This window comes from Sinohyriopsis cumingii, chromosome 5, assembly GCF_028554795.1.
Source record: "Sinohyriopsis cumingii isolate HCF-2022 chromosome 5, ASM2855479v2, whole genome shotgun sequence".
In the NCBI taxonomy this organism is placed as follows: domain Eukaryota; kingdom Metazoa; phylum Mollusca; class Bivalvia; order Unionida; family Unionidae; genus Sinohyriopsis; species Sinohyriopsis cumingii.
The window spans coordinates 87730051-87744595 of record NC_142965.1 but is presented as its reverse complement, the minus strand read 5'-3'; the positions used below and the strand labels follow the sequence as shown (position 1 = coordinate 87744595).

At 33.3% G+C, this 14545-nt stretch overlaps 1 protein-coding gene across 2 annotated transcripts in view; it reads right to left on the bottom strand.

The window, feature by feature from the left end:
• Positions 1 to 14213, bottom strand: part of LOC149799687 (uncharacterized) — a 29019-nt gene extending 14806 nt beyond the window's left edge. For both annotated transcript variants that reach the window (XR_016421199.1, XM_089959044.1), the window contains exon 1: positions 13875 to 14213. The gene's annotated coding sequence lies outside the window, so the exon portion shown is untranslated. The remainder of the gene's footprint in view (positions 1 to 13874) is intronic.
• Between the last annotated feature and the right edge of the window lie 332 nt (positions 14214 to 14545).

Here is a 14545-nt window from a genome sequence, read left to right as displayed (position 1 = left end):
AAAGCGTAATACCGGCAATTTGAGAAAATATTAAAACACCGACAATAGAAATTGAATGAGGTGACAGAAACAAATGCATCCATTGGAAATTAAACATATAAACTATGCCCAACCGCGTCTCGTCTGTTTCGTCGGCCAGTTCAGATGAATGTAATTAAAATTTTTGATTGTTTTGTTGATGCGTTTATTTTGCTATATTTTACCTTTTTTAAATGTTAATAATAAGCTCTATGTTGTGCAAGCTTAAAATACGTTTACTTACAGTTCCTATTGTTATTCACAATGGATTTAAAACAATATCGTACCATATCACAATGAATTAATGTGTAATGTATTACTGTCAGCAGCACAGTTGATAGCGGTGGTCCTCCAATATCAATCCTCAACAAAATCAAGCACATTAATGCATGATTCATAAATCTCGTCTTTCAAAAGTGGACGTAGAAGATGAATGCATTATTAAAGGTTAAGAAACCAAAATGAACAGTATTTCGCCGACGTCTCTTTAGAATTAAAACAAAAATTGAATTGAAAGGGAAACCATTCGTTTTGATATATTCAAAAGGGATGCAGTGAGTCGATTATGCTTTTGCAGAAGTTTTCTTTCAAACATTTCTACTGAGTATGAATAGTTATTGTCAAAGGAATATTTGACTCAAGGCCATAGACCTGGGCCATCCTATGTGCGGTGGATTCTTAAACGCTGTATGAAACGAAGAAAGGTATGAAGGTACCCGACTGGCTGGAAAGAATAACCGGAGAAAAGGTATTAACGCACTTATTTACGGTTCTAAGTGAAGCAAAATGATTCAAGAAAATGCCATGCAAGGGACTATCAGTATGAATAAATGGAGGTTTGTGTGAATAGAGATGTGAATGACAGACAAATACTTTAACAAGATGAAACCATTGAAATTCAATAAGATATTTGTTTTTCAATGTTCAGGAAAGTATTTGACAGGAACAAGGGGAAAAAGAGGTGACGGAAGAATGAGTATAATATTTCAACGTATATAAATTTTTATCACGTGTACAATTGATTAAAAGTTGCATAAACCTTTCTTTTTGTTAATGAGGTGAGTTGTTATGTATATTTAATTTGCATTCTTTGTTTGCAAGGATTTCGAAAATTTTGTGCATAAAAAATTACTCGCGCTCACAATGATTGGCCAATAAGATTCGCTCACATTCGTATCAAATCAGGGTAAAAAATATCTGCACATGTGTCCACGGGTGATAAAGGAGCGTATCTTGCGACGATGGATCGATGCACATTATTGTGATCGTCGTGCATCCGATTAACTTATTGCAACTCCGGAGGCCATATTTATTTTTATTTTTTTAAATTTTGATCAACCTTGGAGTATATGCTTACATCATGAAAAGGGCATTCACGTTTGATAATGAACAATAGTCAAGCGTTCTATTTAGGTGCTCTTTTATCTGATTGGGTGAGATTGTTACACTTATGGAGATCGTAATTCTGTTCTCCGTCCATTGAAGTCATAATTTTGGATCGTTTGGAAAGTAAACAGGATCCGTGCATATTAATCAGATAATCTTGCATCTGTCTTTTAAAGCTTGCTACCAACTTTTAAGTCATATGTCTTATCTGAATTGCGAAAAGTTTATGATTTACTTTTCTGTACAATTCATTTTTACATTTCTGAACTTATAGGTGGCACCACATAGCAATTATTCTGTTCAGTTATGCTACCAATTACATACATACATGCACACATACATGCATGAATATATATATATATATATATATATATATATATATATATATATATATATATATATATATATATATATATATATATATATATATATATATATATATATATATATATATATATATATATTCATTACTGTAAATGGTAGTTATTTCCTGCAGCTAATTTTTGTACACGGATCACTCGTATAGATTGTATTTTAAGATGTTAAGAGTATATGTAGGTTGCAGTGGAATTATAAATAGCTGTGCTCAAGTTTCTGATAATAAACCTGTTTGCAGGTTAGCGGCTATTTCACACTAGATTGGACAGTCATGGTTATTCTTAGAAGAATTATGTTATTTCCCATTGGATGGGTCAGGTGTAGTGTCAAGTAGTGAGTTGGAGCAAGCTGTGATTTCATATTATATGGCTGTATATACGTCGGCTGCGCTGGACAATTATTTCTGTATTGTTTTATATGTTTTTGTTCTGGCATCAGTCTGCAGACGTATTTAATGTTGCGTTTAGATTATTTCGGAGGAAACATCTGATTGGATTATCCTGTGGAATTATAAAATGCTCAATGGACTGAAATATTATGTTGAGGCTTTTCTGAATTTATTCAAAGGAGTTCTGGACAATGTCATTGTGATATATCAGGACTGTTATCAGACACGTACATTCAAGGATCTTGAATTAATTCGGAACATTCACTTAATTAAAATTAAGAAACGTTAGGTTTGAAATGACGAGAATCCAGTTACGGAGACAATGATATCAGGAAGAAAGAGAAATACAATTTCGATTGAAAGAATTAGAACTGGAAAGCAAAAAGCACCCCATTTTCGAAAGTTCAAGATGTAAATGATTTTTTTTCTCAGTTTGAAAAAAATAGCTGAGAATCTAAAATGGGCAAGAGAACACTAGACTTATTACCAAGTGTACTTATTGGCAAAGCTCGCGCAAAATATACTTCACTGTCAGTAGAAGCACATGCTGATTACGATTTGGTTAAGGAATGTATCCTGAAGGTCATGAATTGATAACTGAGTAATATTGAAAGATGTTTAGGAATTGGAGAAAAAGACAATTGCTATCCCCATATAGAGTTTGGTAGTGAAAAAGAACAACTATTTCATAGATGGTGTAGGATTAATAAAGATTATGTCAAACTTATGTAACTCATATCGGACAAACAGTTCATGAACTGTGCCCATAGTGACATTATAACCTGCCTAGATGAACACCATGTAGACACTTTGGAAAACGCTGTTCGTACATTCATTGACTCACAGTTTTCTTTGTTAATACGTCTTCATCTCAAAAATAGTTAACTAGAAATCATTTCAGTCTCATATGGGTACTTCTAAATTTCAATCTGGCACAACTTTTATGAATCAAACTTCCGATAATACTAATCAGAAATCCTTATCTCTTTATGCGTGCGCTTGTTACAAGAAAATAGGGCACGTTATTTATAATTGCTATACATTAAAGAAAATGCAGCTGAATATAAACATAAAGACATAGCTATTCCCAATTTTCTAATTTCTAATTGGTCATATGTAGGGTCAAACAATTTGGTTCATGTCTGTAAATTGTAGTGATTATTTATAGCCAATTTTGTACACGGGTATTGATTCTATTTTAAGATATTAAATTATGCCTGTATATTGCGTAGGATCTATACATAGCTGCCCACAAATTTTTGATAATAAACTTCTTTGCACGTTTGCGGTTATTTCCCATTTGATCGGTCGCTTACGCTTATTCTTAGAAGAAGTAAGTTATTTACGACTGGATGTGTCACGTAAGTGCTTTCTTTTGCAATGTGGAATATTTGCAAATTGTCACATATTGAGTAGGAGGAAACTGCGTTTTCAGATCATATGACTGTAGATACGTTGATAGGGCTGAACAATTATTTCAGTCTTATTTCCTATGTTCTTGCTTTAAAATCAGTTTGCAGACGTATTTAGTATAGTGTTTAGATATTATTTGGGAGGAAACATTTATTTGGATTATTCACTGGAATTACAAACTTCTCATTGGAATGAAAGATTGATCTGAGGCTATTCTGAAATTATTAAAAGGAGTTATGGGCAACACCGTTGTGATATATCAAGACTTTCAGTAGACCAGTATATTTAAAGCTCAAGAATTAACTCGGAACATTTGATTCTTTTGGTCTCGTGTAGAACTTGTTTAGGATTACTAGCGATTTAGTTCTGAAAACTGAAAGTTCATCTTTAGTTTTCATTTATAATTTTAATAATTAAACTATTTGTTGAGTTTTACAAAACTTATTGGTTTTGCTTCTTACTGTTACTTAGTTGGTGGCATGGAATCGTAACCATACATACATACATGCATGAATACTGTTACGCGTTTAGGTTCTAATAAACAGTAACAAAGAAAAAGTGAAAACAAAACGCTTTGAAAAATTTATTTCCCTGGAAAAGCAATGGAAAAATGGAAAAAAAGAACTTACGGTTTTAATAATCAAATCCATAAATAATCCAAGAATAATCCCAGAATTAAATTTTAGAAGTCCTAATAATGAAATGTTCTAATGAATTCAAGTTCGAGTCCAAAATGGAAGGCGATGACGTATACTATAGCCAGTATATTGCTGTTGTGTCTGCAGTTCTTTGTTGTTCAACAAGCAATACTATTCAGGTCTTTGAATTTCCGAATACAATTTCAAGAATTGTCTTGTCCAAGAATTCTGTATGAGTACTCAAATATTTCCAGAAAAAAGAATTAATAATTCCAAAAAATAAAACGTAGATTCATTTCGCCACAACTAAACACTTTTCAGTGTCCAAGGTAAAAAGTCCAAACTAAAATTATTTCACAAAGCATCTCTATTAAATCTAACTTCTTCGCAATTTTGGAAAAACCTGAATTGCGAAATAGAGGGTCACGTGATCATGGTTACAACTTAACGTCACGTACTCCCAACATGACCCTGACAGAAACCAATAATTCTACTCCAAGAATAAAAAAAATAGAAAGTTGTTTACTCCACTGAGTGATTTCTGAATCAAGGTCGGAAACTAAGTCAAAAATAGAAACTGTTTCTATTATTAGGTGTTTATGAAAAGATTCCGGTCAAACTGAATTTTCTGAAAGTATGCCAAATCTAGTAAACAAGATTACTTTACTATAGCATGTAATAGAATTTTAAACAATAACAAAGAATTAAATTAAATCAAATATGAATTAAATCAGATGTACGTAACAATACATACAAACATACATACATCCATACATCCATACATACATACATACGTACACAATACAGCAAAAAACCACGCCAACCGTTTTGAATTTGATCTACATACAATACCTATCAATCCGCCATCCACTTATTCTAAGACTGATTTGTGATAAAACATGCGTATGCATTAAGTACCCGCATACTGATTACGTGAGAGCAATTGTAGTTTAACTGGTCTGAATACTTCATACACATGCTTCTTAAAATAGGTGCATTGTGCATGGCTTGAAGGTATGCGTGGCAAACGAGTGTGACTGTTATACACGCATAACTACTTCAGGACTATGTCATACCCTGTCAATTGCTTATTTAAAAATATATGAGTGTTGGTACATGCGGACAATTTATAGGTCTGGTAACTTTTGTCTCTCTGTTCAATTAGCAGTTGTTAATGACGAATTTGTATTCTGTATCCCATATTATAATGTTCCTGCTCCATTTACTTTCATTTCATATTATCACACGTTCAGCTCAGTTTCATATATATTTGAAACTTACAATAAGAACTTATATATGTCTTGCAAAGGAATTCGGAGTGACTCTGAATATAAATTAAACACCTGACTGCCAAGCAAATGTTACTGATATCTATAGAAGCCTATATTCGAAACCAAGTTGCATTCGATTTGGAGATGTACATTTACTTGAACCCGTATCTGCTTTGGCGGTTTATGTTATTTTATTCGTAATATTTTCCCTATTTTTGCGCCGTTATATACACAAACAATAACAGCCGCAACTCATCGCTTTAGATAATACGACATCATCAACGAACAAGAAACGATGTGTGTTCGGGTGGAATTCAGTTTAAATTCTGAGCTTACATGATTTAGTATTTGGGCTTAAAATCTGTAGCATATTCAGGACTAGAAGAGAGTTTGTATTATACACCAACACCAACATTAAATTCACATAGTCAGTACAAAACCTAGGTGTTACTCTGGACAGTACTCTCACAATGCACCAATATGTCATGAGCATATGCAAGGCTGCATATATTGAGCTGAGACGCATTAGCTCCATTCGCCAATATCTTTCAGTTGATGCCATTAAAACACTTGTGTGTTCATTAATACTTTCAAGACTGGACTATTGTAACTCAATTCTGTCTGGTTCATCTCAATATCTACTCCAGAAACTTAAAAAAGTTCAAAACACAGCTGTTCGGATCATCCTTAGAGTACCACGATCAGAGCACACCTCCCCGCTGCTCTGTACCCTACACTGGCTATCCATTCGATCCAGAATCAAACACAAAATTTGTTTTCTGTGCTACATTTCACTAACGGACTCCAGTCCAACATACCTATCCGACCTCACCCATGTGTACACACCACAAGATACTTACGCTCCTCTTCTGACAATCGTATACTTATTAGGACAGAATTTTTTAGTACAAGTAACAAGATTGAAATTTTCTCTAAATTGTATTAAAAGTAAGGTGATAAATTATATTGAAAGTAAATTTCTATTAAAATATATTGAGATTGAATCCATTTATTCGTTATTACAGTTATATACCACTTAATACAGATTGCGCCCTTTTGATCAAGTACGAACCGTCTAATACATACATATTCCTTGTATCCTAAAGTTGGTACACAAAAAAACTAACAATTCATAAGGTATTAGCTCCACGTGCTGCCGTGGTATAATTGTCTGTCTAATGACGTACATAGATCAAGACGATAATCTGTAAGAGACTACGAAGCCTCACTTGAGATTCTGGCCATCGTAAAGAGCTAGGCGTGTGCCATATTTGGCTTTGTCTTAAGAAACTGGTATATAAAGCCCCAGCCACGGGCTGACACCAGTTTTGCTGGCCAGAAGCTCAAACAGACTTTTGTCTTTACAGGTAAGATTATGATCTATGTACAATCTTTCATAGTATAAGACGTTTTAGTGTTATAAGAATTTTTAGTGTTAAGAAGTTAACCTAACATCAGTATGTTTAAACATTAGATTATTTTAATATTTCTTGCTATTCGTTAATATAATGTATTGGAAAGTTTAATTGTTTGAAGAACTTATATTTACTTATAATTATATTATTGGTTATGGTAAAAGCAGCGTTCGCTAGCAACTTCATTCTCAGTAATAGTTAATTTAGAAATAAAATACTCTTTAAATAATAGAGTTTAATATGTTGACATTTTAGAATAAATTCAGTAACATATATTTCAATTACGATATTGGTCTGAAATATTGAATTATACACTCTTTTGCTATCGTGAATTTATTCGATATTTATTTATCTGTATTACATTCTAAACGGCAGATATTATACAATGTAAGATGTTGGTAAGTGAAAGAAATATGGTAGTTTTGTCTGTATCTCTTATATCCGCAATTTAAGCTTATGTAGATTGATATTGAAATGTAATTTTATATGTTGAGTATTTCAATAAAATTTTGCTAGCCAGAAAACTCAAGTGGCTTTTGTCCTTGCAGCTCGACCCCGAGTACTCTCGCATGCCAAGATTCCCCAACATGTAGCTGTATTTACAACATCATCAAGTGACACCTCTTTCAAGAGGATTGAACTTCCTTTCTTTTCTCTCTCTCTCTCTCTCTCTCTGGTTTTGGAAACAGCGTGACTTAGAGTTCACGAAAAAAATCCATCTCATAAAAGTCTACGGATAAATCCATTTCCGACAAACAAACTTTTTTTCATAAAATACTCATTATTCCCACTATGAAAACGAAGTCATATGGACAACGTTATTTTGCATACCAGGGCCCATCAACCTGGAACGAAGTGACAACTGAACTCAGACACAAAGACACAGTGATCCCATTCAATAGTGATCTTAAAACTCACCTATTTCGACTGCAAGAACAACCTAAAGACCTAATAATGTTTCCTACCTTAAATATTTTCAGTAAATTTTTATGTTTTCTAATTTCATAGTGTTTGTTTTTTGTAATCATATCATTATATATTTTTTTATGTTATAGGTGTTGTCTAATGACATAAAGCGCTTAGAGCTTCTAAAGATTAAACGCTATAAAAGGTCATCTTTATTATTATTATTATTATTATTATTATTATTATCATTATTACTGTAGATCCAGTATTGTTTGTCTTTAATGAATTGATAGTTATTTGGCTTCAGGATGGAGGCTTCCTGAAAGAAAACATTTATATGCACCCTAGACAATGTCTAAGTCCCAGATGATGTATCTGATCAATTACTGGTGTTAAGATTTTTAGGCTGTGACCATTTCATCAACTTTATTTGAATGTTTGATACGGCTGCGTTTACGTTTTCATTTGTTGCTTTTGCACCGTATTTGATACTAATTTAATAGAGATCTTGGATGTTCAATGTTTTACTCTGGCTTTACTTGATTGTATGGTAAGACTCAGCTATCTGTCCACGATAATATTTTAGCTCATGTTTTTGTTGGTGTTGAACTGTTCAAGTTCCTTTTCCGTTCCCAGATTGCATCTCTGCATGTGTCATTAAAATATAATTTATCGATACGAGTATGAATCTATAAAGCTGTTAGTGCTGTATCTCCAAGTAACATATTTGACTATCTTTGCAAATATTGTTATTGGATACACCTCATTTACAAAAGATTATGTTCGGATCGCAGAGAGTGTGGAACGTTTCCCAAGTCTGCCTTGTTTAATTGCATTTCTACCGGATTCCTTCGGTTTATGGAGTAATGAATTGTATCAAATGTTGAAATTGGTCGCTATTATACATGTCGCAAACAACGTCCCAATAAATGTCAAGTAAAAGAGATGGATTGAATATTGTGATATCAAAATACGAATAAGATCGTGTTGCATGATGAACATAGGTATACAACTTATCATTAAGAAGGTTAAGATTGTGTTTATGAACCAAGTCTTCCATTTTCTTCTCTCTCAACTTGTACAATCACAACGCGTATGGTAGTCTTTTTGTCACCAAGTCAAACAAAGTGTGTTGGTAGCTGTCCAATCCGATTTCCAATATAAGAGTAATTGATTGGGGTAATTGTAGGAGATATACTGACCAAAGTGTATTAGCTACGTGCATGTGCATGCCAACTTATATTACCTGTGAAGAAGTACCGAGATTAATGTGGCTGTGAAAAGATTTTTTCTTTGTGAGAATGTAAACTCCACTTGCCGTTTTATCAGAATGTATTGAAAACATATTATACTTTTTGACATTTTAAAGACTAGCTCTTTCGTTTTTGGTTCTATTTTTGGAAAACGAGCTCTTGAAGATAAACTGTCATTGGATCATGTTCTTTAAGTAAAATACTAGTTTAATCAATAGTTACCAATATACCTCGGCAATTCCCCAGCTAACACACAACGTTTTTTCACAATATTTCTGTAAGGTTGTGAATTGGTTACGTACGGATATAACTTTCTATAAAAGTTTCTAAAAGATTACACGAGAACATAATTTTAATAGTCCTCTGGATTAAAAAACATATAGGGGCCCCGAGTGGCCGAGTGGTCTAAAGCGCTCTTCGTTACGGATCACTGCCATCTCACCTCTGTTTGCGGCGGTTCGAGTCTAAGATTCAGCCAATGTGGGCATGTGAGAAAGCTTGCCAGTAGCTTCTCGTGGGTCGGTGGTTCTTTCCGGGTTTTCCGGGTTCTTCCTCCACCATTAATACTGGCCGCCATGTATGGCCTATCGTGCTGAAAAATGGCGCTAAACCCCACAACAACAACAACAACATAAAATACATATATGTATAAAATTACAAATGGCACGTATGTGCATTAATCATAGCAGCATGTACAACAAATAGTATCATTTTAATAAAGATAATATTTAACATTTATACAACGTTGTGCCAATGTTGTTTTTTAACTGTACACTATCAGGAGGAAAAATCATTTTTTCGTAGCTTCTAAATTTTATTTGATAAATAAATAACTGACTAAAGGTTACACTATTTTGTTGGAAAATATTTTATTCATTAGCTTCTATGATTAGAGATATAACGTGCTATCACTGACTTTTAATTTTTTTTTACGAATATACGAACCGAAGTTTGAAGCTCTTCCTGTATCGGCAGAATAACATTTGTGGTTGAGACTGTGAAATCAGCTACTAATTTCAACCGCCCAGGTTTGTACATTCATTAATTAATCTATATTTCGCATATTTAGTTGCAGAAAGTAATTGCTATTGTGGTACAGAGATTGTTTGTTGGCTGATTGTTTCATCATTTCTGTTGACGCATTTATGCACATGTTAACTCCATGCCACGTGGCAGTGCCATTTCCAAACAAAGAAAATGCGGTCAATCGGCCAAGATGTTCTATCTATGCATAAAATGACATAACGTTTTGGCGTATTTATGTGACCTTTATCGGACTTGTATGAAATAAAATATGTTAATAAACTAGTGAGTGAGAGTGAGGGTGTGGGACTGGCGGGTTTGTCAAGGAAACTTGTGAGGATGGGGATTAGTTTACGTAATAAAATACTTCGAGTTAAGGGTGTTTAAATTGTTGTCAAACTATGTATAATAAAATTATATAAAGTATAACCGAGATTTTAAGAAATATGTGTTTACACATATGTATGCATGCTGATATGCATAGATGCAAAATAGGAAATAGACACTGAAAGATAATTATGTTTTGAAAACTACAGATGTAAATGGCCATATAATTTTGATATTTATTTTTTATATTAGTATTATGATGACGTTCCTTGTAAATAATTTAATAACGCTATTGTTTTAGTGATAATTATGTACGTGAAGTTTTTGTGAATAATAAACACAGGACGCATGAAAATCATATGTTATAAACTACACAGTCTATTTGCTAAAAAACAATATGGATAATCTAGGCCGGGAAGAATGTTTTAGTTGGGGGTGGGGTTGGATGAGAGTCAAAATGTGTGATTGTGTGATACACACAAGTTTCTATAGAAGTTTGTGAAATATTCAACTAAATAAGCAAAAATGTGTGCGTTATTTATGCATGTCCTATTTTTCTTTCTTTCTTTAATTTCTTTTATATTCTGAACTGATAATTATGTGCATGGTATTCTTCGAGAAACGATAACGGGTTGAAGTTGTAGAATGATATTACTGGAAAGCGATAGGTTTGCAGTAACGATAGATATTAAAGTTGACTTGAAATTAACCTCATTCCAGAAATATTTTCGTTTCTACAATGATCTAAAAGCTATAATGAAATAAACTAAAGAAAACTACAAAAAGTATTTATTGGATTTTTCAGTTTGACCATGCAAGTTAGTTGATGCTCTACATAATTGGCAAAATTCCAATTTCACAAGTATTGTTACTTAATTTGAAGTGTCACATTTTCAGGAATTATGCTTTTATTTCATAAATATTAGATTCGATTGTGTCTTTCTTTGGTGCTGCATTTGCTAACATGGATGCATTTCAAAATTGCAAATAAAACTTAAGATTATCATTGATCTCAGGTCTACCGAAAGTTTAGTACAGACAACTAAATTTACATTCATCTTCTTCTGCTTCTACTTGATATTTTATTGAAATGAATTAGCTGCACAAATAAAATCTACCTTTGTGCAAAAATTGATTTCATCATCCACTTGCTCGAAATGACAAGTGTGTGCAAAGGTTAACATGCAGTCCTGCTAAATAATATTAAAGGAAACATAAGTACTGCAAAGATATTATTATTCAATGGGGATAAAAAGCTTATAGCCTGAATGATGATAAATGTTTGTGAAAAAAACCAGCAAACAAACAAACATGCACATATGGTCACAACTAAAATAATTTTCTGTATAATGTAATTGTCTCTGATGATACAGCTCCGCCAGACTTTACATCTAATTTTCTATCATTCTCTAACCCATCTCTCCATCTACCTGGAGCTTTATTTTTCATTCTTGTTTTCACTGTCTTACGTTTATGTCAGGAACGAGGATCTATCAGCATAATATTAGACCAAGTAGCTAGCAGTAACATTAATATTAAATGTCTGAACTTCTCTGATATAGTTGGCATTTGTTTTTATTGCCTTATATGTACTTAAGTCTTGTACTAAAACATATGAACTTACAAGGGCATTATAGTATCTTTCTTAATGTTCTGTATAGATCCAGTCAATACGGCAAAGAAATATATATTTTTAAAACCGATAATACATATCTGACTTTATGTTTGCTTGCTACATAATCCTCTGTCGTGGGCCTAGTGTAAAACTGTCAACATGTACTAATCATGCATGAGTTTATTTATTCTCAATATATTTAATCAACATTGTCTCATTCTCCAGTTTTAAATATCAGATATCGTATCTTCCTTAATACAGTTTAGACTTAAATGTTGTAATACTCTATTACTGCGAAAACTTTAAAAATAAAAATAAAAATAAAAGCACAGTTGCTCAAATTTCTAGCGTACCGTTCTTTGCAGCATTAACGTTAAATATGATCGCTCTTACACATTTGTTCGACTATCACCAGTTCAAAATACATATCTGACCTCACTCATGTGTACGCACTTTGTGGATACTAGTGCTCTTCTTCTGACACTGTTAGTTTCGCTGTTGTCAATATTGAAACCAAGTCGTATGGAAAACGTTCTTTTGTATACTAAAGCGCATCGATTTGGAACGCATTACCTACAATGAATCTATAAATATAATTCAAGAGTGCTATAAAAATATCACCTATTGCGCCTGTGTTGTTGCTGTTATTGTTTTGGGCTTATACTATTTCTCTGAGCCCAGTTAAACAGGTGGAGGAAGAATCAGGGAGAAACACAATACGAACCATCTATACACGGGAAGCTATTGGTAGCTTAACTAAATACATGTATATACACTTGCCGAGGGTGAGACCAACTCATTTTCTTATATGCTGCCAGAACATCAAAGAATCCGCTTGAACCATGCTTCCCAATAACGGGATCATAAATGGTTTGTTTTCTTTCCAACATCGACATTTGCCGATGAGGGTGGGTGGGACGGCTCGGGAAAAAGAAATCAAAATCCAAAAACCAAATGCGCTCTCCTTTCCCACTAGGATAAGACCCTGCATCTAATCATGCAGACAGCAGAACCTTTCCATGCCTATACATTTCTTAAAGAAACCCACATAAAATGTGTCGTGTTTAACAGTTTGAGACAACGTGACGAATGTAAAATTGCAGGAAAAAATTACGATGTTTTACTTACGTGTGTATTTTCGTTTTCGTCTGTTTTCTAATTATAAATGTACTCGCTAGAACATATTACCATTCGCCAGTAAACAAATTGAAAGTAAGTAAATGTCTGCGAATTTGGTAATTATACAAAGTCATAAGTGTTGCATTATGCAACCGAGAAGAAAGCACGAACTAAATCTCCAAATGAGAATATTTCAATGCCTGGGCGCTCTTAGTTGAAAAGAGCGAGACAAAACGGATACACGTAACATCTTATTTTGGATGGGAACCAATGAAATTTAGCTAAAATCGTAACATTTAATACAGTCGATTGTTAGCTGTATATTATTTCAAATGAGGTTATATATTAATGTAAGGATGTTAATAACTATGAAGGCCTTTAATTTTGATTTTTGTTAATATTTTTAATTTCGTTTTTATACCTATAATACCTTAAAACAAGCTTTACACGTGTGCTATTCTGTCATCCCGAGACTGTCGCTATTGTTCCTGAGTTTAACGTCTACTCTGATTGTCAATTTGTAAAAACATTGTTTAATTATATTTTCTATCCGCACAAGTATCAGAATTCGGTGCATGTCAACATATGTTATAAAAGAATACATATTTGTATAAAAATCTTATTGACCTCACTGTGCAACATAATCCTAAAAACATAATATTGCAAAGATAAATTCGTATTATGCAGTACCTCAATGAACGTATACGCCACTAAACTAGCATACCTTCAATAATGCAGGCAGGTATGTTACTCAATGGAAATTTTGTCTCTCCACTTGAAAAAAATCCATTTTGAATAGTTTGTTAGCTGCGAGTCACGCAACGAAGTTATATACAGAGACAGACAGAGACAGAGACTGGCTGACAGAGGAGAGGGGAGACAAAAGTATTATTTTCTGTCATCCATGTCTTGAGGGAAACATTACTGTGTCATATAAGTAATATCTTTGCGTCTCTGTAGTTATAGCAATGCGACCCTCATGCGATCACTTAATTGTAGGAAGGAAAGTGGGGTAGAGTCATTGTACCTCTTCAAATAAATTTGGCTCAGTGAAGTCATGGACCGAGCGCGTGACTAAAAAAAATGATTTGAGGTCTCAATTTAGTAACATATCTTGTTCTATTTATATATCCCTGTAATGACTATTGACCGAGTTTAAGTAGGGTTCCCAACAATGATGGATCGAGCGCGTGACTAAAAAAATGATTTGAGGTCTCAATTTAGTAACATATCTTGTTCTATTTATATATCCCTGTAATGGCCATATATAATCGTTCCGTTAGGTCTCTCAGAATGAAGAATTACACGGAGCTGCATCGACAAACAAGGGATAAGAAATAATTTAAAAAATTACACCACATTTATCTTATTTCTTAAAATTTCCATGTTTTTAAA